The following is a 25,000-nucleotide window of genomic DNA, read 5'->3' as shown; positions in this document are numbered from 1 at the left end:
GCTGAAATTCTTATATTTTCCCCCGTGCTTTTCCCATTGTCTTTTCACAGAAGGCTATTTATATTGATTTGCATATTCAGAGATGTAATTCTGGGAGGAGTTGGGGTGGGACAGAAGGCGCGTGCATGTGCATTTCTTTTCACGTTGATTGAGATTTATGTAGCGGAAGAACGTGGATGTTTGCGTACGTACAGATTCCTGCATCTGGATTTTTCTGTGCATACACACATTCCCACTTTTGTGCTTACACCATGTTATATGGTGAGTTCTACGCACGGCGTTATACATGAGGCCCCTGGTGGTTTCGAACTTCTTCCACTTACAGATGATGGAGGACATTGTGCTCATTGGGACCTTCAAAGCAGCAGAAATTTTTTACTGAAACCTTCCCCAGATTTGTGCCTCGAGACAATCCTGTCTCGGAGGTCTATAGACAATTCCTTTGATTTCATGCTTGGTTTGTGCTCTGACATGAACTGTCAACTGTGGGACCTTATATAGACAGGTGTGTGCCTTTCCAAATCATGTCCAATCAACTGAATTTACCACAGGTGGACTTCAATTAAGATGCAGAAACATCTCAAGGATGATCAGGGGAAACAGGATGCACCTGAGCTCAATTTTGAGCTTCATGGCAAAGGCTCTGAATACTTATGTACATGTGCTTTCTCAATTTTTTTATTTTTAATAAATTTGCAAAAACCTCAAGTAAACTTTTTTCACATTGTCAGTATGGGGTGTTGTGTGTAGAATTCTGAGGAAAAAAATGAATTTAATCCATTTTGGAATAAGGCTGTAACATAACAAAATGTGGAAAACGTGATGCGCTGTGAATACTTTCCGGATGCACTGTATATATATACACACTAGCAAAATACCCGCGCTTCGCAGCGGAGAAGTAGTGTGTTAAAGAGTTATGAAAAAAAAAGGAAAACATTTTAAAAATAACGTAACATGATTGTCAATGTAATTGTGTTGTCATTGTTATGAGTGTTGCTGTGTTTTATATATATAAAATACACACACACACATATAAACATATATATACATATACACATATATATACATATCTACATATATATACACCTATATATATATATACACATATATATATATACACATATATATATATACACATATATATATATATATATATATATATATATATATATATATATATATATATATATATACTATTATATATATATACATATACACATCCACATATCAACATATATATATATACACATATATACACACACACACGCTTTATGGGTGATGATTGTTTTACTCTTTTTATCTTTATTTTATTTTATTGTAGAATCAACTCGTATCTGCGCACAGCAGGGCAGCCGTGGGCGGATGCGTATGGTGTATTCACTCCATGTTATCGTGCATTGCACTGTCAGTGGTATTTTGATAATAGAATTTGAACAACATATAAGAAGCGTATAAATTATTAAACAGTAAAACATTAACATTTAAGAAGTAAAGTTACATTAAGTACTACTGCAGTGCCTTCGGGTATACCTCATTTTTTGTTTGCCCATTACATGCTTAAATGTATACATTTTTTGGTGCACCTACCCGAGAACACGCGACATATAACCGAGCATGGGAGAAGCATGGATTTTAAACACGCGTTGAGTTCATCTGCTGGTCTCCCTCGTGGAATAACTGGTAATGTTTGACTAAAATCTACAGCGAGTAAAACGACATTACCTCCTATTTTTTTTTTTACGATCTCTGAGATCTTGCTTTTTTCTGTTCAAGGCTTCATAAGCTCTTTTATGTTGTATGGTGTACTTATCCCAAACCATCATCTTTGAATGTTGCAAGACTTTCGCCTTGTATGTAGATCGGGGTAATTACATTCATTGCATTCCTAGTCTGAATCACAATCTGATTGTATGGGTGGTTACCTGGCACTGTAGGGTTGCCACCCGTCCTTTAAAATACGGAATCGTGCCGCGTTTGAGAATGAAATTGCGCGTTCCCGTTTTGAATCAATACTGGACGGGATTTATCCCGTATTTTTTGTATCATTTTTTTTTTAAAGCAGCGTCTCATGCAAATCATCCCACACGCATTTTATGAAGATGCCTCCTTTCCTACTTTTGATTGGGTAATACTTGATGTCATCGTTAGTTTGATTGGTGTTTTTAACTGTCCAGTGAGGAGGGCGTGTCTTTTAAGTACAGTCTGCAAAGTGTTGGCACTGAGATGTGGCGTCAGCGCCATAGTTGAAGCCCCTAACGTTGCGGTCAGCAAGTCGGCTAACATCCGCCATGTGCCGTCTTTCAGTTGCGAGAAGCAGATCATAGAATGGTTGAAACCGTTGCCCCTAACGTTGCGCCACGGCGTGTGGTTCGTTTATACCTCGTGTCTTCTCATTAAACTTTTATCTCGCGAATATGTTATTGTAATCCGCAGCGGGAGCGTTTCTATAAACTTAATTTAAACTTACGTTTTACACCGTGCTTTGTTTCCCTTATGAACATGCTTGTATGCTTAACTCGCTCCGTTCTCAATTGTTTAATTAATTTTTTGCTCTCGCTGTTTGCGGCTCTTCCTCCATTTCCCCCTACTTCGTTCTTTTATCTCGCGAATATGTTATTGCAATCCTTAACGGGAGCGTTTCAATAAACTGATTGAAAATAGTTTTGCATTTACCTTTTTAGTAAAAGGCGAGCTTTTAAGCTGAGAAATCACCCCGTAAATGCACACGTTTAATTGCACATGTGATTAATATGTATGGTTACACAGTATTAAAAGACAGTGAACAACGTCAGTTACCTTTCTTCCCGCGTTTGATAAAAGGTGAGCTTTTAAGCCTGAGAAATCACCCCGTAAATGCACACGTTTAATTGCACATGTGTTAATATGTATGCTTACACAGTATTAAAAGACAGTCAAAAATTAACGTCATTTTACCTTCGTTCCCGCGTGTGACTCGTGCTGTAAATCTCTTCCTTGTTTTTAGTTCACGTGATTACGTAGGAGGCGTGATGACGCGATACGTGACTCCGCCTCCTCCATTACAGTGTATGGACAAAAAATATGTTCCAGTTATGACCATTACGCTTTGAATTTCGAAATGAAACCTGCCTAACTTTTGTAAGTAAGCTGTAAGGAATGAGCCTGCCAAATTTCAGCCTTCCACCTACACGGGAAGTTGGAAAATTAGTGATGAGTCAGTCAGTCAGTCAGTGAGTGAGTGAGTCAGTCAGTGAGGGCTTTGCCTTTTATTATTATAGATACATATACAGTTAAGTCCATAAATATTTGGACAGAGACAACTTTTTTCTAATTTTGGTTCTGTACATTAGCACAATTAATTTTAAATGAAACAACTCAGATGCAGTTGAAGTGCAGACTTTCAGCTTTAATTCAGTTGGGTGAACAAAACGATTACATAAAAATGTCAGGCAACTAAAGCATTTTTTTTTAACACAACCCCTTCATTTCAGGGGCTCAAAAGTAATTAGACAATTGACTCAAAGGCTATTTCATGGGCAGGTGTGGGCAAGTCCGTCATTATGTTATTATCAATTAAGCAGATAAAAGGCCTGGAGTTGATTTGAGGTGTGGTGCTTGCATGTGGAAGATTTTGCTGTGAACAGACAACATGCGGTCAAAGGAGCACTCCATGCAGGTGAAAGAAGCCATCCTTAAGCTGCGAAAATAGAAAAACCCCATCCAAGAAATTGCTACAATATTACGAGTGGCAAAATCTACAGTTTGGTACATCCTGAGAAAGAAAGCAAGCACTGGTGAACTCAGAAACGCAAAAAGACCTGGACGTCCACGAAAGACAACAGTGGTGGATGATCGCAGAATCATTTCCATGGTGAAGAGAACCCCCTTCACAACAGCCAACCAAGTGAACAACACTCTCCAGGGAGTAGGCGTATCGATATCCAAGTCTACCATAAAGAGAAGACTGCATGAAAGTAAATACAGAGGGTGCACTGCAAGGTGCAAGCCACTCATAAGCCTCAAGAATAGAAAGGCTAGATTGGACTTTGCTAAAGGAGATTTTAAAAAGCCAGCACAGTTCTGGAAAAACATTCATTGGACAGATGAAACCAAGATCAACCTCTATGGGAATGATGGCAAGAAAAAAGTATGGAGAAGGCGTGGAACAGCTCATTATCCAAAGCATACCACATCATCTGTAAAATACGGTGGAGGCAGTGTGATGGCTTGGGTGTGCATGGCTGCCAGTGGCACTGGGACACTAGTGTTTATTGATGATGTGACACAGGACAGAAGCAGCCGAATGAATTCTGAGGTGTTCAGAGACATACTGTCTGCTCAAATCCATCTAAATGCAGTCAAATTGATTCATGATACAGATGGACAATGACCCAAAACATACAGCCAAAGCAACCCAGGAGTTTATTAAAGCAAAGAAGTGGAAAATTCTTGGATGGCCAAGTCAGTCACCTGGCCTTAACCCAATTGAGCATGCATTTCACTTGTTGAAGACTAAACTTCAGACAGAAAGGCCCACAAACAAACAGCAACTGAAAGCCGCTGCAGTAAAGGCCTGGCAGAGCATTAAAAAGGAGGAAACCCAGCCTCTGGTGATGTCCATGAGTTCAAGACTGTCATTGCCAGCAAAGTGTTTTCAACCAAGTACAGGTACTCGTCGACATACGACCTATGCAAGTTACGACTGTTCGACTTTACGACGCGTTTGACTGTTTCCCCTGCCAGCTGTTGGCAGCGCCAGTTTCCCGCACTCTCAAGTCTCGCTACGCAGCAGTAAAAATATACGCAGCAGTGTTGCCCCACGTGTGTTTGTGTCTTGTTGTTTTGGCAATTTTCGATAATAATATAACCCTAACATATAACCCTATAATATTAACACTAATAGCAGCTTTCTACTCAAAACGGCAAACTTGAGAAGCTGCCAGCATCAAACCCAGAAGCTCTTGATTGGGCAGTTCTTAGGATTGCACTACGCAAGCAGTCGCATCAACTGCTTACCGCAACCTGCTTTCTTTTTTCTTCTTGAATAAAAGCGCACTTGTTCTGTTATACTTGTACTTGTGAAAGTGTTTATTTGATATTTGGACTTCAGGCTTCACACCAGTCATTCTCAGTCACACACACCACTCACATCCACATCCACAGTTATCCCAGTCTCGTTCGTGCACAAGTTTTATATACAATCATCACATTCAAATGTTAACAGTTCCCACACACAACTGCTGACTCCCAATCAAGAGCTTCTGGGTTCGATGCTAGCAGCTTCTCGAGTTTACCGCTTTGAGTAGAGAGCTGCTGTTATTGTTAATATTATACAATAAAAACATACATTTGATTTACGTCTGTAACAACCATTGTAAATTTATAGCGCTTGTCAAAGTTAGCGTTCACGCTCGCCCCGATCTGACACTGCTCTTTTCAAATAAAGACGCACTATAACAGAGGTGAACTCAGATCAGAGAAAACAGAAGCCCTCCCCGCAAGAAATGTCGACTCACAGTGTATGAATGGCGTATGGAAGAAGTGTGTTAAGCGTTATGTAAATACTTTTGCTGGATTTAACAGTGAACAAGAACTTGATGAGATTCGTGAAGAAATAGTGAAACTGTCAAAAGACCTTTCATTGGAATGTGAAATGGAAGATGTCGAGGAATTGCTAGACCAGGAATCAGGTGAACTTATGAATGAAGAGCTGATAGAATTGGAAGAAGAAAGAGTGGCGGAAGAAGAAACAAGAGAATTGGAGTAAGACGAAGAGGAGGAGGTGCCACAAACAATGTTCACCACAAAGGGATTGTCAGAAGATTTATCTACTGAATAAACTCCTCGCTCATTTTGAAAAAATGGACCCAAATATTGAACGATTTGCGAGGATTGAACGGATGGCACGCAACACATTTCGTCCTTATTGCGAAATTTATGAAGAGAAAAAAAAAACAAACAATTCAGACGAAGCTCACTATGTTTATGAAAAGAGCAACTCCTCCCATCACCCCGTCCGCAGCCTCGCCTGATCTGATGAAGGCGATATCGACAACCCGCAGCCAAGCACCAGTGGTGCCAGGAATTAAATGTACAGTACAGTATTTCTTGTTTTGTACGTTTTCCACATATTAAACAAATTGTACTGTAGTATGCTGTGTTTGTCTTAGAAAGTAAGAAAATGTTGATAAAATATTACTTTAAGATGATTACAATATTATTACCCAGTCTAATATTCTTACCTTAAATTAACATAGGCCGACTTACGTCCAGATCGACTTACAACCAGTCAGTCGGAACCAATCGCGGTCGTAAGTCGACAAGTACCTGTATTAGAAATGAACATTTTATTTCCAGTCATTTAATTTGTCCAATTACTTTTGAGCCCCTGAAATGAAGGGATTGTGTTAAAAAAATGCTTTATTTGCATCACATTTTTATGCAATTGTTTTGTTCACCCCATTGAATTAAAGCTGAAAGTCTGCACTTCAATTGCATCTGAGTTGTTTCATTTAAAATTCATTGTGGTAATGTACAGAACCAAAATTAGAAAAAGGTTGTCTCTGTCCAAATATTTATGGACCTAACTGTATATATACCCAAGGGCAAAAAAGTCTGGCCTAAAAGCATAAGATTTAGTCTCCAAACAAGCTAGCAAATCTGTCTTGTAGCAGTACTTTTGCTTTAAATGGGGAGACCATTTATAAACTCATGTACTGTGTAAATTATGTCAAGCTGAGGAGGCTATTCTTTGAGTGGAAACAACAAACCTGTTGAATTATTTGAAACACAATCATAAACAGCAGCATAAACAGAAATACAAAGAGTTCTGTTCACAAAAATGTGCAAGCAGCATGGCCAGGCTGAAGACAAAATCTAAACCGTCTCTAAAGCAGCCATTCATTTCCAAAAGTTTTGAATACGCCTTACCATATCAGCCCGGATCACAACATCAAAAAGAAATAACGCACCTTATGTGTTATTCATGGAGTTTCTCACTTTCTAGTATTATCCGTGTATAAACCTCCTAAATTTAATGCGTCTTTCTTTGAGGAATTCTCAGACTTGGTGTCAATTATAATTACGAACTATGACACACTCCTAATAGTCGGCGACTTTAACTTTCATATCGATAATCAGTGTGACCCAAAAGTAAAAGAATTCATGAACCTCCTGGACTCTTTTGATTTGAGACAGCTAGTTAGTCAGCCTACACATAAAGCAGGTCATACGTTAGACTTAGTAATTACCAAAGGAGATCATTGATATTGGTCTATCAGACCATTTTCTTTTACTATTTAATACAGAAATATTGATAGAAAACATTCATGAGAAGCATATTATTAAAAAACGCTTCTTTGATTCATCAGCAGCTTTAAAACTTACAAACATTCTAGGCAAACAGTCCATTTATAGTGCTAACTACAATAGTGAGGATAATTTAAATAGTAAGGTGGAAAAATTTAATACTAAGGTGAGAGCTGCTGCTGACATAGTTGCACCTGAAAAGACAGTTAAAAAATCTTCCAGCATTGTTATACCATGGAAGACCCAAAGAGTGATGATTAAAAGAGAACATGCCGTAGAGCTGAGCGTAAATGGAGAAAAACTAAACTAACCATCCACTATGAGATATCGAAGGTTAAAATAACAGAATACAATAACACAGTCCGTCTTGAGAGGCGTTGCTATTTCTCTAGAATTATAAAAAACAATGCTAGTAATCCCAGAGTCTTATTTTCTACGATTGATTGTCTGCTAAACCCAGGTAACTCAAAGGAATGCCTCCAAAATACTTCCAGTGAAACTTGAGGCTATTGCTGTATTTTTCAATCAAAATATGAATGATATTAGAAATAATATAGTACATCTCCCCAACACTGCTGATGCTCTTAAGCCCAGTACTCCGTTATAAACAAATTAAATTCTTTCACCAGCATAGATTTACCCGATTTACATAAAATAATTTCTCAACTGAGACCCTCCACCTGCGTCCTTGACCCAATACCAACAAGTTTTTTCAAAGAAGTATTGTCGTGCTAATTGATAGCATTCTTGACATAGTAAATTCATCATTAGATACGGGGGTCTTCCCAGACTGTCTTAAGACTACTGTAGTTAAACCCCTACTCAAGAAAAAATAATCTTGACCCCTCTGCTTTTGAAAATTTTAGACCCATTTCTAACCTGCCTTTCTTAAGTAAAATTCTAGAGAAGGCAGTCATTATGCAGCTAAATGACCACCTCAATAAACATGCTTTTCTTGATAAGTTTCAGTCGGGTTTCAGAAAAAATCACAGCACAGAAACTGCACTTGTTAAAGTAGTAAATGACTTGTTTTTTTTGTTTTTTTGTTTTTGTTCTTTATTTTGCCTTATACAATTTCTTGTATTAGGAATTTGTTAGTTTTCGCATACCCCTTGGGGTCAGAGCGCAGGGTCAGCCATTGTACAGCGCCCCTGGAGCAATTACAGGTTAAGGGCCTTGCTCAAGGGCCCAGCAGAGTAGGATCTCTTTTGGCAGTGGTGGGGATTCGAACCGGCAACCTTTTGGATACCAGCGCAGATCCTTAGCCTCAGAGCCTCTTAGATCTGAGTGCCGCATTTGACACCATTGATCACAATATTCTTAGAAATCGCCTTAGTCAGTGGGTGGGCCTCTCTAGCAGTGTCTTAAATTGGTTTGAATCCTACCTGGCAGGTAGAAAATTATTTGTTAGTTGTGGTAATTATAACTCAAAGACACATGATATTCTATATGGTGTTCCACAAGACTCTATCCTGGGTCTGCTGCTCTTTTCGATCTACATGCTTCCGTTAGGTCAGATTATCTCGGGGCATAACACGAGTTACCACAGCTATGCTGATGACACGCAGCTGTATTTATCAATAGCACCTGATGACCCCGACTCTGTTGTTTCACTAACACAATGTCTTACTTGTGTTTCTACTGTAAATGGATGAATAGTAATTTTCTCAAGCTAAATAAAGAGAAAACAGAAATTTTAGTGATTGGCAATATAATGAGGTTATTAGAAATAAACTTGATGCATTAGGATTAAAAGTCAAGACGGAGGTAAAGAATTTAGGGGTAACTGTTGACTGTGACCTGAATTTTAAATCGCATATTAAATCAGATCACTAGGACAGCATTTTTTTCACATATAATATTGCAAAAGTTAGACCTCTTCTATCATTGAAAGATGCTGAGAAATTAGTTCATGCTTTTGTTTTCAGTCGACTAGATTACTATAACGCACTCCACTTAGGACTACCCATGAAAGACATAAATTGTTTGCAATTAGTGCAGAATGCAGCTGCTTGAATCCTAACTAGGAAAAGAAAATCCGAGCACATTTCTCTAGTTTTGATGTCACTACACTGGTTACATGTGTCATTCAGAATTGACTTTAAAATACTGCTTATGGTTTACAAAGCCTTAAATAATCTCACTTCATCTTATATATCGGAATGTCTGACACCTTATATTCCAAATCGTAACCTTAGATCCTCAAATGAGTGTCTGCTTAGAATTCTAAGAGCTAAACTTAAAAGAAGTGGTGAGGCGGCCTTCTGCTGTTATGCACCTAAAATCTGGAAAAGCCTGCCAATAGGAATTCGCCAGGATAATACAGTGATAGATAGATAGACAGATACTTTATTAAGTATTATTTCCCAAGGGGAAATTCACATACTCCAGCAGCACCTTACTGATACAAAAAATAATATTAAAGATTGATAATAATGCAGGTAAAAACAGACAATAACTTTGTATAATGTTAAAGTTTACACCCCCGGGTGGAATTGAAGAGTCGCATAGTTTGGGGGAGGAACGATCTTCTCAGTCTGTCAGTGGAGCAGGACAGTGACAGCAGTCTGTCGCTGAAGCTGCTCCTCTGTCTGGAGATGATACTGTTTAGTGGATGCAGTGGATTTTCCATAATTGATAGGAGCCTGCTGAGCGCCCGTAGCTCTGCCACAGATGTCAAACTGTCCAGCTCCATGCCAACAATAGAGCCTGCCTTCCTCACCAGTTTGTCCAGGCGTGAGGCGTCCCTCTTCTTAATGCTGCTTCCCCAGCACACCACCGCGTAGAAGAGGGCGCTCGCCACAGCCGTCTGATAGAACATCTGCATCATCTTATTGTAGATGTTGAAGGACGGCAGCCTTCTAAGGAAGTATAACCAGCTCTGTCCTATCTTACACAGAGCATCAGTATTGGCAGTCCAGTCTAATTTATCATTAAGTTGCACTCCCAGGTATTTATAGGTCTGCACCATCTGCACACAGTCACCTCTGATGATCACGGGGTCCATGAGGGGTCTGGGCCTCCTAAAATCCACCACCAGCTCCTTAGTTTTGCTGGTGTTCAGGTGTAGGTGGTTTGAGTCGCACCATTTAACAAAGTTCTTGATTAGGTCCCTATACTCCTCCTCCTGCCCACTCCTGATGCAGCCTATGATAGCAGTGTCATCTGCAAAATTTTGCACATGGCAGGACTCCGAGTTGTATTGGAAGTCCGATGCATATAGGCTGAACAGGACCGGAGAAAGTACAGTACCTTGTGGCACTCCTGTGTTGCTGACCACAATGTCAGACGTGCAGTTCCCAAAATACACATACTGAGGTCTGTCTTTAAGATAGTCCACGATCCATGCCACCAGGTATGAATCTACTCCCATCTCTGTCAGCTTGTCCCTAAGGAGCAGAGGTTGGATTGTGTTGAAGGCGCTATAGAAGTCTAGAAACATAATTCTTACAGCACCACTGCCTCTGTCCAAGTGGGAGAGGGATCGATGTAGCATATAGATGATGGTATCCTCCGCTCCCACCTTCTCCTGATATGCAAACTGCAGAGGGTCGAGGGCGTGTTGAAGTGTTAAAGTGGAGCACTTTAAAAAAACTGCTAAAAACACATTACTTTAACATGGCTTTCTCATAACTTCATTTTAGTATAATCCTGATGCTCTGTATATTCAATTAATTATCATGACTATTCATGGTGGCTCCAAACCAGAAGTCTACATGACCTTCATCATCAAGTCCTTCCATGAGAACCCTAAATACAAAGAGGACTGATCATTTATGTTAGGTAGAATGCCCAAAGGGGGCTGGGTGGTCTCATGGTCTGGAACCCCTGCAGATTTTTTTTTTCTCTCCAGCTGTCTGGAGTTTTTTTGTTTTTTCTGTCCTCCCTTGCCATCGGACCTTACTCTTATTCTATGTTAATTAGTGTTGTCTTATTTTAATTCTTACTTTGTCTTTTTTTTCTCTATTCTTCATCATGTAAAGCACTCTGAGCTACATTATTTGTATGAAAATGTGCTATATAAATAAATGTTGTTGTTGTTAACTATCATTTTTTGGAGACTTGAATTTTAGTACTTTAGTATCTCTAATCAGCTCTACGTGTGTATCGCGCCAACGTTTTTGAACCTCTTTACGATATTCTACTTTGTCATCTACTCTTTGTCTTTTTTTTCAGGCCCTGGACGTGGTTAATTCTCTTGGCACAAAGTCTCGTCTCACAGGACTTGAAAGTGTCTCTCTGAAAAAGTCACGTCTCGTCCCAGGATTTTTTTATATAATAGAGAGATATAACTTCAGTCAAGATTGCAACTTATTCTCTTTTTCTTTCCTGTTTCTGGCATTTTCTGAAAATGCTGCTAAAGGTGACATGCACATTGATCGTGCAGCAGGAATGTGCAGAAAGCTGGTAGGTCATTTCTAACACAGTTGGGAAAAGAACTGTTACTGAAGACTGCACAGAGGGAATTAAACTTACCTAAGTTCCCAACCAGATGGGGAAGATGCAGAAAATTGTTACATGCATCCAAGAGCAACAACGGGCTCTGTCAAGTCCTTCCCAATGACAGAAAACACCTGGTTCCAACTTGGCAGAACACAGAGGTCCTTGAGTCAGTGAATAAGGCATTGAAGCCACTTCAGGAATTTACAGAGGGACTGTCTGGAGAGGACTATGCTAGTGTGTCTTATGTGCAACCAGTACTTCATCTGTTGAAGATGAAAACACTTGCAATACATTAGGACGACAGTGATGAGTATGGGAGTACATGGAGAGAAAATACAAGGACCCCACAGCCCAGACTCTGCTTTCCTCGATCCATGATTCAAGACAACCTATATGACATCAAGACACAAGTTATTTGTAACATAACATAAAAGGTAATTTTTTTTTATTTGGAATGGAAGGGTGAAGAGCTTCAAATATAACTCATATTTAAAAATACTCGCAAGCTCAATTTCTCTCTCTCTGTCACAGAAGCACCAGCCTGCAGCTGTTAGCACCACAAGTTCAGCCACTTCAGGATCTGGGCCTTAGCAGAGCCACATAGTTACAGCCCACCACAGCGAGAAGAGGGCAAAGATGACTCTGGGAAGTCTCTTGCATGCTTCAGTTGTGACCACACCTTCCCCTGCAGAGGATGCTGAAGCTGAACTTAATAGCTGCCTTCTGACAACCACAACTGACAGTGAGGGAGATCCTTTGCCTTGGTGGAAAATCCACCAGGTTAACTTTCCTAAATTAAGTGTGTGCCTGCCACAAGTGCACCTTCTAAAAGACTTCAGTGCATTGGGAATACTGTAAAAAGTCAGCTTTCACCTTTAAAGCCAAAAAAAATCTGATTTTTTTTTTTTATTTAATACTGTTATGTCACTGCCTTTGACATGGAAATTAATGTTTAAAAGTTGAGTTACAAAGTTCCATTCTCTTTCTCTGATATGTTGTTTAGGCTTATGTGCTCTTATTTATTAAGTAATTTCCATATTCTTCAGAATTTTCAGGTCTTAAATGAGAAATAATCCAAACATCTGTTAGATTTAAACTATTGCTGGAAATAACTTTTTACAGAGTAATATTTGTATATTGCAGCATGTATTGCTTTTTCCACAGAACCAGTTTACTTTTTTATATTACTAATTATTTGACAGCAACTTTTGTTTTAATAAACATATACAGCTAACAATCTCAATTTATTGTCTGTATTATACAATTGGTGATAATGCACAGTGCACAACCTTAATCTCTGATTTAACGCATAATTTATCATGCTCACATTATAAAGTTTATTGTTCATCGCAATTTTTCCCAATATCGTGCTGCCTTAGTCAAGGCATTTACATACATCATTTAAAAGTGTATAATGTTTTTGCATACTTCAGTGCCCATTTTTTTCACCTCAGTTGTCCACACAGAGCTAAAACTACATTTACTCTTAATGAAAAAAGTTATAGTACGGAAAATAGGCTGGAGAGCAATGTTGTTTTTTTTTTTGCCGTGTAATCAGTAAACAGGTCAAGAAACAACAAAAACTGAATAAATGAATGTAAAACAATACAAATGCACATACTATAAAGAGAAAGCAGTGTGCACAAATAGGGAAGTGCCAGCAAGAGGGTACAAGAGGAGGAGACGTTGGATGGTGACAAGTGATTCTGAATGAGGGCAAGGGGAGGGGGCTGGTGATAAGTAATATTGAGAAAAGGTAATGATAAGTTAGCAGGTGGCCAATTCTGATAAGAGCAGGCAAAGTGTGGGTTGGGTGGGGTTCTGGAAGGTGGTTGCAAGAGGTGGGCAAGACGGTAAACAGTTGACAGAAGTCAATAGAGGTGAAGGAAGGAATTGGGGTGAACTGAAGACTTTGAAATTACAATCAATAACACAGTAATCCCTCCTCCATCGCGGGGGTTGCGTTCCAGAGCCACCCGCGAAATAGGAAAATCCGCGAAGTAGAAACCATATGTTTATATGGTTATTTTTAGAATGTCATGCTTGGGTCACAGATTTGCGCAGAAACACAGGAGGTTGTAGAGAGACAGGAACGTTATTCAAACACTGCAAACAAACATTTGTCTCTTTTTCAAAAGTTTAAACTGTGCTCCAAGACAGAGATGACAGTTCGGTCTCACAATTAAAAGAATGCAAACATATCTTCCTTTTCAAAGGAGTGCAAAGCAAGCAGTCAAAAAAAAAAATCAATAGGGCTTTTTGGCTTTTAAGTATGCGAAGCACCGCCGGTACAAAGCTGTTGAAGGCGGCAGCTCACACCCCCTCTGTCAGGAGCATGAAAAGAGAGAGAGAGAGAGAGAGAGAGAGAGAGAGAGAGCCACAGAAAAACAAAGTCAAAATCAATACGTGCCCTTTGAGCTTTTAAGTATGCGAAGCACTGTACAGCATGTCCTTCAGGAAGCAGCTGCACACAGCCCCCCCCTGCTCACACCCCCCTACGTCAGTGCAAGAGAGAGAGAAAGAGAGAGAAAGTAAGTTGGGTAGCTTCTCAGCCATCTGCCAATAGCGTCCCTTGTATGAAATCAACTGGGCAAACCAACTGAGGAAGCATGTACCAGAAATTAAAAGACCCATTGTCCGCAGAAACCCGCGAAGCAGCGAAAAATCCGCGATATATATTTAAATATGCTTACATATAAAATCCGCGATGGAGTGAAGCCGCGAAAGGCGAAGCGCGATATAGCGAGGGATCACTGTATTTTTTTTCAAAAACATAACCTGACCTAAGTTAGCAAAACAAAAAATTAGCAGTACAACAGGAATCCTTTTAGGTAAACACAAACTAGTGCCACGTTCTTTCCCATCATTTGAAGGTTGTGTGGTCTGCATTAATATCACTTTAAGAAGGTGTTCAGCATTTCAGATGAAAAATGATTTGCATGGTCAGAAAAAAACTAAAATATATAACCAGGGAAGGCATTCTTAAATCAAAATGTGTGGTACAAATGCATGATCACAAAAATGACTTGGATACTGAGTGCTCTAAAAATAAGGGGAACCATGTAAAAAAAGTAATGTAATTTTTACATGGTGGTACTAAAATGTATGCAAACAACATTAAAGTCTGCAATGTACACTTTAATCACGTCTGAAATGTTTGATTTGTCTCTGTCCTAAACCATATGGAGGACACTGTAAAAATACAAATTTGCTTCAAACTGTGGTACGAAGATATTCTTTTTCACCTCTCCTTTTCAACAACATTATTAAACTGGTTTTTGGCAGTGTTGAACTTAGGGGATTTAAGCTAAGCTTGGAACAAAAGTTTTTCCTTGTAAGCAAAAATATATACTAAGATACAATATAATCCAAATGTATTTTTCTAACCCAAACCCTTCCCTTCAACATAAGTTTCATTTATTGGATACATAAAGAAAACTTAAATTCAGTAAATTACACAATTATCTGTGGGCTCATTGGTCTTTGTTTGAACAGTTTCCATTCACTGTCACATGGATTAACATATTAAATGTAATAGTTATTCCAAACTACAAGCTATTTTTTTTCTTCTTGGAGTGGTTCACGACCTTTAAAACTGAATGGTGAAAAGAATTAATGCTGATTTTTTTTTACCAAAGACTATGTACTTGAACATACTCCTACTTAAATAACTAGAAAAAATACAGAACGTGAGGGTGATGTCATAGTCTTTTTGAAATAAGAAACAACTTTTAGAAATCACTGGTCCAGATATCTATGATAGACAGAGGAAGGTTAAGGACATGTTACATTAGGCAACATTTCCAACAATTTTTAGTAGTAGCCTGTGGTGTTGCGGGTCCACAGCTCCCACCAGGAAGGCCACTTTTAAATAAATAATCACCGCACTCGCGGCTTAGCGAGGGGGCGTGGTGGTTGTGTGGCTGAAGCAATTTCCCGGGGTGATTCGTGATGTGGGCATTTCTCACCTAAGTACACAGGTGAGAAGCGGTCCGCATCCGTGATTGTTTCGGGGCTGCTGATTTGCCACAGCTGCCACGTACTCTTCATAAATAGAAGTGTGAGGCAGCAAAAGGAAGAGAAAAAAGAAAAAGAGCCGGAGGTTGCAGGAGAACAGGAAGCAGTGGAGAGAGAGAACGAACCGGTGTGAGCGAGCAGGCAGCTGGACAGTGAGCCCTAGCAGGGGTGTTTGGCCAACACCTAGGGCAGTTGGTAGTGGTCGCTCCCACTGAGCATTTTATGAAGGAATGGGAGTGACCGGCAGAAGGACAGCTGGCCGCGTAAGGCCGAGAAGGCAGTGGGAGTTGGGAGGCTTGGAAGTAGAAACCCCAATGTGAGCGTCCTGGCCATTGGGTGAAAAGCCAAGTCTTGGTCTGGGGGAGTGCAACCGAAGCCTGGGATCAGAAGGCCACCAGATCAGTTATGTGGAAAGAAGGTCAGTTGCAGGTATGGCAACTCTCCTGTTGCAAAGCCCGATGGGAGAAGCAGGACAGCCGCCAGGTAAACAAAAGACACCGGGCTTTATATTAAAGGACTGCTTCCAGCGTTGTTTTAACCTCGTCGTTGTTTTAAAAGGATTGTTTTTTTTTTCTATGGTGTTTTTAATCTCCACTTCAGCACTTGTTTTATGGATTATTTATTTAATGACTTTTTGGAAGGCACTGCACTATTTATTGGGATATTGTTTTGATTTGATTTTAATAAAAGCACTTTGCACTATTACACCATCCCCTTGCTCCATTTGTTATGCCTCACTGCCAAGCTCATCGGTGACATTATCGACAGTGACGGGTTCAGGGCTCCCCAAACGCAAGATGGGAGCATGGAGCGAACCCGCATCATCACATAGCCAACATTTACATAATCTTAGCGAGTTAGGGGTAGTCATTGTTGTGCTCCCATGAAGATCAGTCATGTAATTTGAGATACCCAATGACTGTGACAAAATCAAAATGTGCCTTTAGTAGTAACTGCGGGCACTGCCGACAACCAATGACTGCTCCTTCAGAATTATATCATTATATTGCAGCCATGAGAAACAAGGAATGTGGGTGTTTTGGACCTTATAAATGGAAAAAAATTCATGTTTTACACACAATGACAGAACATAAAAAAGAAAAGAGACAGTAGCAGTTGCGAATATACCCACCATACCAGTTAACCCTTTGTACAGCATGGGCCTCATCAGGCACACACTACTGGCTATCAGAAAAAAAAAAAAAAAAAGTCAAGCTCAACTGTGCTGAAAATTCGAGACACAGCCCCTAACATTTGGCATGATCGGCAATTTTCACTTGTGTAAACTGACATAGTCCACTGATGCAACTGCAGCCAGCAACTCTGACATATCCAATGACTAGAAGTTGCGTAATCTGACATTGGCTTTAGGTGCCACAGGACTTTCAGCTGCCTTGCTTGCCTGGATGAAATTATTAACCTATAACTAACAAGACACTTTATGTAATTTTTTTAATACAAAATATTGAAGCTAAAGTAAAAATGCATTAATGAAAATTTATTAGGAGTCTAGCAACAATACATTGAGCATTTTGATTCTACATTAGTACTGTTAATGTCAGTCTTAAAACAAATGAAGTGTTTCCTTTTTCATTAAAATTACCAGCACCCAATTTAGCACAAAGATCAATAACCTTAAAAATGTGTACAATTTTGCATCATTTTAACAGATCTGTGAGAAATAACTTGCCACAGTTACATTTAAAAAAATTCTGATTAAATATTTTGTTTATTGTACTAAAACTTCCAAATTCGCCAATTATCAACTATAGGTAGACTATTATTAAACGATTCTAGAGGTAAACAAACTATAAAATCATATTAATATATACAGTAAAGCTTGGACATTCAATACCTGTAGAAAACCTTTTTTCTCATAGTCTGCACTGCTCCTGTTCACCCACTACCACCTACTCAAACCCACCCATTTCTCTTTCCCAGTCAAATGATATTTCCCAAGATATGGGAGCCGTTGGGATAATTCATTCTAGATGTTGAGCACAGTTTTTAGAAAACCATTGCAACTGTTGGCATACAGTCCACGCCAGCATATATTTTATCAGACTGATTTCTAGAATAACTTTACATTCTGCTGCAACTTTGTCACAGTTAAAGTTAACTTAAGTGTTATGTCCAAACATAACCCATATTTCACACTGTTGCAGTCATATCTCATTGTAGGTTCACTCGTCTAGTGTGGTTTGTATTTCAGGCTTTGATAACCATATTGTATATTACTTCCCAAGTCATGGTTAATGCTCAGTAGTAGTGCTGGGAGGTATACCGGTTCATACCGAAAACCGTTTTTTCTTACATCGCAATACCGGTTTAAATAGCCTAAACAACGTTCGGAACGTGACACAGTGGGAAACTGTTTAAGGGGGGACTTTTTTCACTGCTAAACATGCATGCAATGGAGTACATGCGTTACTGGAGGTATTGAGTGGTGAAAATTGACAGAGAACATTCCGAAGCTGAAGCTGTAGCAGACGATAAAGTTGAACATGATGACACAGAAGAACTTTTGCCGAAAAAAGGAGCTGCATCTGGTGTCTGGAGATTTTGGTTTTAAAAGGTTGGATGTGGACCAAACAATTATTAACTACAGATGCTGTCGAGCTAAAGTTGTCGCCGGAGGCGGTAACACAAGCAATTTGCTGCACCACCATAGCCGCAAACATGCTTTAGAGTACCATGAATCTATGGAACTAAGATTGGCACCCTCCATGTCCTCAGGTAAAACTGAAAAAGCTAGAGGACACTGTAGGCCAGCCTACAACAAAAAAAGCAAGCGGTGGATCAAGATAACCAACGCCATTACAATCCATATAGCTAATGTTTCAGTGGACAGAGATTGTTGACATTAACAGAAAGTGTAGTTGGTTTACAAAAATATTTACTCTTTATTCTTTTCTAAGACATGTTCAGTGCAATAGAACTTTTGACAAGCACCTCTGGATATTTTACTAAGTCTAAATGCCTCTTTGGATATTTGAAAATATGTTGTCAAAATTATAGTTTAAGTTTTTGCAAAATTTGTTCAATAAAATGGTTCTATATTTTGACTGCAACTGTAATGCAATGTGATTCCTTCTCTTCATTAGTGCCACCCCCTTGAAAACTAACACTTTATGGGGCCATGCAAACCTGTATTAATACTTGTGTGCACATTAAAAAAATTTTTGTACAATGTACTATTCTCATGACAGTCGAATAGGTTATTCTTAGCCAGTCTACTGCAGTAATTGCAGTGGAAAATGTAGTTAACGTCCATTCATGCATGGGAAAAAAAATACCGTTGAATACCATGAAACTGGTATAATTTTGAAAAATACCATGATATAGAATTTTGGTCATACCGCCCAGCTCTACTCAGTAGCTAATCAAATTCCTGGCCAACATCCTATCCTGTCCATGCAAGCACTGAACAGAGTTAGAGCAAGAACACAGCTTTTTTCCTTAAGATCCCAAGGAGCAAAACATCATCCATGGACCAAGGGAAGCAATAGCTGCATTGGGTTTAAAGGAAGACAAGCTTGCCTGTACTTTTACGGACAATGCCTCAAACAAAAAGCTAGTGGCCAATGTCAATGGATCGATGAGCCTCCAGTGTTTCGGGCATAGACTCCACTTGGCCATTGGTAAGAAGGATTCCTTGATCCTGATTGATGTGTAATATGAGATTAACAACAATAAGAAAAATTAGTAATTAACAAGTCAGCTATTCTGTAATGTTCTCTCACTCACACACACATATACCAACTGCCATATGCTACTTTTGATGAAGGTTATGGTGACCATTATGATATTTAATATGTATATATTTGTTGTAATCTGACAGAATGCAATAAATGATCCCAGGATCAACCATGAGATGGGTCTCTACAAGGAGCTAGTCAACAGCTTCTCCTATAGTTAGAGAAAAAAAGTTTGAGCTCACTGAGGCACAGAAGAAGCTGATCTGCCTGAACACTTGCTAAAGACAGAACATCCAACCAGATAGGGATCTAGGCAGGCCATGATTAACAGGGTCCTCAAGCAACAGCAGGCCATTGCCCAGTTCCTTTCAAATGACCAAAATGAAAGACACCGCACATCCTCCTAGCAGGACACTGATGTACTGGAGGCCATCACTAAGTTGTTCAGCCCTCTGGTTGAATTCACAAGACACTCTTTGTGGGGAGAAATTTTTTTAAACCAATCCTCCACCTTTTCAACAACTAAATGCTGGCAATGCAGAAGGGTGACACAGTTCTCACCAAAGGTAAGGAAGAGAAGACAGTTCACTATCTCAATGACAAATACAAAAACAAAGCAATACATGAGATGTTTGACATGGCCTCTGCACTAAAATATATTACTGATGTTACTGATGATCAAGGGTCCATCGAAAACTGATAATTGATATGAAAAGGGTATGACTGTTAGGGTAATAATAATAATAATTACTGTTGAATCTGTCGTTATTATGCCAAAGGGTTTTAATGCAATTCTAGTTATGAACGTTAATACCCCTACCCATAACCATTTCGTCAGATTACAAGTCCTGCCCAAGGGAAAGGCCCCTCTTGAAACTACAGCAATTCCTGCTGATGACACAGAGGACAGATCCTCTCTTGGATCAACAGTTCAAGGTGATCAGAAACCAAACAGACCATATGTTGGACTCGCACCTAATGCAAGCAGTGGGTGACTCAAATCGGTATGAGATAGCATTGATTGGAGTTATAGAGGGGCAACGTGAAACAGGGTCAGTGAAGTTAATATGCAGCCAAGGAGATAGACGAAGGGTTCCACAGTTGATATGGTATCATTTTTCCAACTGATGTACATCAATCACAGTATTTGGGGTTAATACTCTAGCAAGCATCTCTGTCTTTATGAATCTTAAAATGACAAAGTTTGAAGATTTTGTTGCTATGGCAGTGATTTTTGACCCTATTCCTTGCAATGCAGTCTGCAGTAAACTGAAATATTCCAAACTAATAATCTGCAACACTGATCCCTCCATTGTTGTTGACATAAACAACATTGATTAGACCTGATGACTTATGCAGGTATGGAGTGCTTTAAATATAGTAACAGAATGCAAATTAGAAGAATGCAATTTGAAAAATTAATAATTGTGGTGGTATAATGCAAGTCATTTATCTTAACTCTGAGTCATCAATAACCAAGTCAAAGTTTTGCAAGAGAAAATATATTAATACTTACTTGTTTATTTTGCTGCTGCTCTTTGCCGGTCTGTTCTTCATTTGTATCTTTCTTGTCATCTGCAGCTAATTCTTCAAAAAACTACAGAAAAGAAAACAAGTTGGCATTACTGACAGGCAAGTGGAGAAAGCCAGAACTTTAGTCAAGGTTGTGTACTCTATGTCAATTTCAAAGTATGTATAAGTACAAAGAATGAGCAAACTTGTTATTGGTGCTTGCTTTAACACCTCAGCATTTTAATATATTGAAAAAAAAATCCTTAAGTAGCAAAGCCATACATGAACCCAGAGCTGATGTTTCAACCATAAAGTGTGATTAACGTCAGAATAAGATCACACAAAATTGCAAATAATTATCTGTAGAAAGATAACTCTTAAGCTGATATATAAGATCAACTATACCAAACCAGAAAGTCAAAATGTAATAACCACAAGATTAATTCTTAATTCTTCACAAAAAGGAATTGACATTTCAGCGATATCAGCGTCATTAGTACAGAGAAACTAGCATTTAAATGAACTCGGCACTTAATGCAAAATCTAAAAAACCTTTATAAATTACAAATAATGATTAACAGTCTCCAGAAAGGGTATAAAAAGTGAATTTTCTCATGTACTAACATAAAAAAGTTTCACAGTCTACCAGTAATCATTAATAACCCCTAGCTTCTGACAAACACCTGCTATTTAAAAAAGCTACCAAATAAACAGATCAAAACAAATGTTAAAAGGGCAATACACTGCAACACAAACAAGCAAATACTAGAAACATAATAAAAAGTATGCAGAAGAAAATAGTGATGGGTTAATCAGATTTTCTATTGTATCAATACATTCAAATAATTAACAGATTCATTATATCATAAATATAATTTTTTTAGATCAAATTATTAATGGATACAACAGTTACAAAAGCCAATTCAGCAGTAAAGGACGGTAATACCAACCCCCTTGACACTCAAACCACCTTAAAAAGGTCCAGACAACATCAAATGCTTTTCAGCCCATGCAAAATGGGGTTGGGGAGGAGGAGAGAGAGAGACAACGAACACAGGGAGCCCAAAATCATAGAAAAGTCTAAGTAAACAAATAAACAAAAATGTTTAAATAAACTGGACACAGGAACACACTGCAGAAAAACACACAATGATGGCAGGGAAAGCTAATGGATTAAAAGCACAATTCAAACAAATTTATAGCAAGACACATCTCACAAGAATTAAACTAAGGATTATTGTAGGAACAGTACTAAAATTTTGACTGTGGTATCGATACCACCTTTACAACCTCAGTACCGGTACCGAAATGGTACTGAAGCAAATAACTGATAACTCCCCATAACCCCAAACCCCTCTGGTCGCACAATAATGAGCCCACGAGGTGCGTCACATAAATATGTACTATGCTACCCTACTTTGCTACAAGCTACGGATTTCCTTTGAATTCTCCAGTGCATTGAAATTTATTTTACTCTGTAGAGTCTCCAGAGCACCAAAGAGAAGAAGGGGGAGGGTATGGGTCCACCATGGAGTCTAAACTACATCAAAGGGTAGTTTAGGTGGACTGTCCCACACTGAGTGTATAGAGTGCCTCAATATACAGAATTTCTACAAACAGTGGTTCTTAAATTTTTTTAATAAGAGTACCAAAATATGAAAATCAGTACCATATAGGGACTCAAGAAGAGAATTATTATCATAATCACAATGGAGTCATTAGGAGACAAATAAAAATGGCCATATAATAAAAAAGTAAATATTTTTGTATTCTTAATCTCAGGAATAACAATAGAAGATAAAATGGGAAAAAGAGTTTAATTGTTAAAACAGTGCTCAAATCATCCAAACCCGCTTATCCTTAGCAGGGTCAGAGGGCAGCTGGTGCCAAAACCAATAAGTACAGGATGCAAGGCAGGAACATTCCCTAAACATGGAGCCATCCCATTATAGGATGAACACACACAGACACAAACACACTAAGGCCAGTTAAGCATTGCCAATCCAGCTAATCAATGTGTCTTCGAACTGTGGGAGGACACTGGATCACTGCAGGAAACTTGTGTACAGATAGGGAAAACATGCACACTTCACACAGGGTGCATCTGGGGCTTCAACCTAAAACAATTACATTCAAAACAGGGATTATATCCCTGAGGTATATCAATGTTATTGGAAATTCTTATTGTAAGATTTAGGATAGCACAAAGAAATTCTGCAGCACAAGGAAATTATGATTTTTGAAATAATCCTGTGTTCGGATTTAGCGGGTTGGAAAATGGATGGATGGAATATAAAAGGTCACATAACTTTGTCACTTAACACATGATGCTGGAAAAAGAATGAAGTAGCTCAAAAATTAATGCAGATTTTTCACCTTGTCTTAAATAACATTTTTTTAAATAATATTTCTAAACTGAAGTCCGCTATTAACATATCTTTTTTATTTGAATTTGCAAATAGTTGAAATATATCTGCCATTAACAATGTATTTTTTTTAATGAATTTGCAAATACAGTAATCCCTCGCTATATCGCGCTTCGCCTTTCACGGCTTCACTCTATCGCGGATTTTATATGTAAGCATATTTAAATATATATCGCGGATTTTTTGCTGATTCGCGGATTTCTGCGGACAATGGGTCTTTTAATTTCTGGTACATGCTTCCTCAGTTGGTTTGCCCAGTTGATTTCATACAAGGGACGCTATTGGCAGATGGCTGAGAAGCTACCCAACTTACTTTTCTCTCTCTCTCTCTTGCGCTGACTTTCTCTGATCCTGACGTAGGGGGATTGAGCAGGGGGGCTGTTCGCACACCTAGACGATACGGACGCTCGTCTAAAAATGCTGAAAGATTATCTTCACGTTGCTACCTTCTGTGCAGCTGCTTCCTGAAGCGACATGCTGCATGGTGCTTCGCATACTTAAAAGCTCGAAGGGCACGTATTGATTTTTGCTTGTTTGTTTTTCTCTGTCTCTGTCTCTCTATCTCTTTGTCTGCTCCTGACTGAGGGGGGTGTGAGCTGCCGCCTTCAACAGCTTTGTGCCGCGGTGCTTCACATACTTAAAAGCCAAACAGCCCTATTGATTTGTTTGCTTTCCTCTCTTCCTCTTGCCTGAAGAAGGGGCCTGAGTTGCCTCGAAAGCTTGCATATTGTAATCTTTTTAGTTAGCCAATAAAAGGTGTCATTTTGCTTGGCTTTTCTCTACAGTCATAATGGCTAACACGGTACAACACCCTAGTACTACTCTCTCTTTCTGATAGTCTCTGCTCCTGACGCGCACTCCTTTGAAGAGGAAGATATGTTTGCATTCTTTTAATTGTGAGACGGAACTGTCATCTCTGTCTTGTCATGGAGCACAGTTTAAACTTTTGAAAAAGAGACAAATGTTTGTTTGCAGTGTTTGAATAACGTTCCTGTCTATCTACAACCTCCTGTGTTTCTGCGCAAATCTGTGACCCAAGCATGACAATATAAAAATAACCATATAAACATATGGTTTCTACTTTGTGGATTTTCTTATTTCGCGGGTGGCTCTGGAACGCAACCCCCGCGATGGAGGAGGGATTACTGTAGTTTAAATATATTCCGGGTTCCATTTAACAATTCAATTAACCAAGTAAAAAACAAACGTTTTCCTAAAAAATATAAGCACTACAATATTTATATTTTATACAGGTAACAGAATAAATCTTGCTGAAGATTTTAGGCCACTTTGAAATGTTCAGTTCTACCAACTGACATCTTGCTGAATATCCACTGCTTATCTCAACCTTTTTTATTTTCTCTGGTGTTTTTACAGTTTTCAGTGGTCTAACAAATATGTCCTTCTCAGTACCTGTTGATGGATGTTTATCAAATGGACATTTATCATACTGCTTTCATTCAGGGTGAAAAGAAGGAATTACTTGTAAAGGCACATTAAAATTAATGCAAAATGTTCTTTGCATCTCTGCTACAGATTTGGTATCAATGTACACCATAACAAACAAACATGCAATTAACCTCAGAGGAGTTGTTCATTGCCATTGAAACTGCTCTG

The 25,000-nt window shown here is 38.8% G+C and overlaps 1 protein-coding gene across 2 annotated transcripts in view; it reads right to left on the bottom strand.

Annotated features, from left to right (window-relative positions):
• abcf1 (ATP-binding cassette, sub-family F (GCN20), member 1) overlaps positions 1-25,000 on the bottom strand; it is a 546,353-nt gene that overhangs the window by 187,627 nt on the left and 333,726 nt on the right. For both annotated transcript variants that reach the window (XM_051920392.1, XM_051920395.1), the window contains one exon: positions 20,962-21,042. The gene's annotated coding sequence lies outside the window, so the exon portion shown is untranslated. The remainder of the gene's footprint in view (positions 1-20,961; positions 21,043-25,000) is intronic.

Source organism: Erpetoichthys calabaricus, chromosome 1 (assembly GCF_900747795.2).
Source record: "Erpetoichthys calabaricus chromosome 1, fErpCal1.3, whole genome shotgun sequence".
Classification (NCBI taxonomy): Eukaryota; Metazoa; Chordata; class Cladistia; order Polypteriformes; family Polypteridae; genus Erpetoichthys; species Erpetoichthys calabaricus.
This window is presented reverse-complemented; position numbering and strand designations above follow the sequence as displayed.